The following is a 1,602-nucleotide window of genomic DNA, read 5'->3' as shown; positions in this document are numbered from 1 at the left end:
CCACATATCTTACAGCTTCGTTTCTACTTTTACAAAATTCCTCTTCACTATTTGCTTCGTTTCAAAGTCATTTTACGACTGACGCTGGGCCAGTCACTTTCTATTAATCTTCAACGTCTGAAGTGTCCCGTTGGTTCCAGTGATGAGTATGGCCGTCGTGGCCAAAGTACCCCGTTTTAGCCAGTCGGGCATTTAAACTGCGGTAGTGGAAGCGCGCGCACATGCCGCTATTAGAAGCGCATGCACAATCCTAAATATTTATTTTTATATGTAGTAATTACCAGACAGACTTGAGTAAAACCACAATAGAGGAATTAAAATGATACCTAAGTGAAGAACAACAAAAAAGAGTATACGTATGAGTTATGCCCAAACTCATCCACGAGCCATTACTTTCATTGCAGATTCTGCATAATAATGTGGTTAAAATATATAGTAAAATTTCGATGTACATACTTTTTTGTAATCTGATTGATGTATACATAGGCTGAAATGAAACTACAGCATTCGATTTCACTATGAACGCACAGAACACGGATCGCACTCTGTATTTCTACCACGATGCAACTGTTTGTTCACGATCCTAGAAAGGGCAATAATCTCTTGAAGCAATAACGGAAGGTGTTAGCACTGTAGAAGGACCCTTCTAGCTTTCCANTGTGAGACCCTCAACGTCTCACAACCCTATGGGCCTTCACAGCCTCGTACGGGGATAGCTTCATTTTTATCTGCTTGATATATACGAGGGTGTACCCAAAAGAAACCGAACTTATTTTTTTAAACTTATTTATTCAAATTTTAAGCACAAACCTTCAATCCCTTTCAAAATACTCTTCACTTACTCTAATACACTTGTCTAGTCTTTTATTCCATTTTTCAAAACATTGTCTAAATTCATCTTTTGAGATGCTTGACAGCGCCTCCGTCGCTTTTTTCCCTTCACCTCAGCAACATCAGCAAAACGCTGAAAAAAAGTTTTGATCATTTCGGGACTCTTCTTTCAAAGCACAGCATGCTTCCACGCGACCTTGTTTTTGTTCAGCAGTCAGCAGTCGTGGCACGAATTTCGCAGCCTCCCTTTTCATTCCCAAATCTTCTGTCAAAATTCGCTGAACTGAGCTCCAAGTCACTCCCGACAGCTCCACAATTTCTTCAATGTTCCGTCGTCGATCTTCCTTGATGATTTCACGAATTTTGTCACTATAAACTCTGCCGAAAGTAGTCCTTACCTTCTGAAGCAACGGTAGTCGGCTTATCGACTCAGGAATGTTAGCTCTATGCGCTCATAGCTGCAAAACGCGGTACTACAAAAGCTCTGCCCACAAAAAAAATAGTTCGGTTTCTTTTTCTTCCCTGGACGAATATGGTATGTCATATACTATATACAGGGTGTCCCAGGAGGAATGGACCAAACTTTGGGTGTTCCTTATGTTAAAGTATGCCGATATAACCCAAAACACCTATGTCCAAAGTTGAACGGTTACGGAGATAATGGCCAGAGAAGTGTCAAACTTTGACCGGTGTTACACGCTTGTTGATTACAAAATACATATTAAAACTGGCAGGAATATGTGGATTCTGTAATGTTAATAATGTACGTAA

Source organism: Cryptotermes secundus, unplaced genomic scaffold (assembly GCF_002891405.2).
Source record: "Cryptotermes secundus unplaced genomic scaffold, Csec_1.0 scaffold614, whole genome shotgun sequence".
NCBI classification, from domain to species: Eukaryota; Metazoa; Arthropoda; class Insecta; order Blattodea; family Kalotermitidae; genus Cryptotermes; species Cryptotermes secundus.
Note: the sequence above shows the minus strand (reverse complement) of the source record.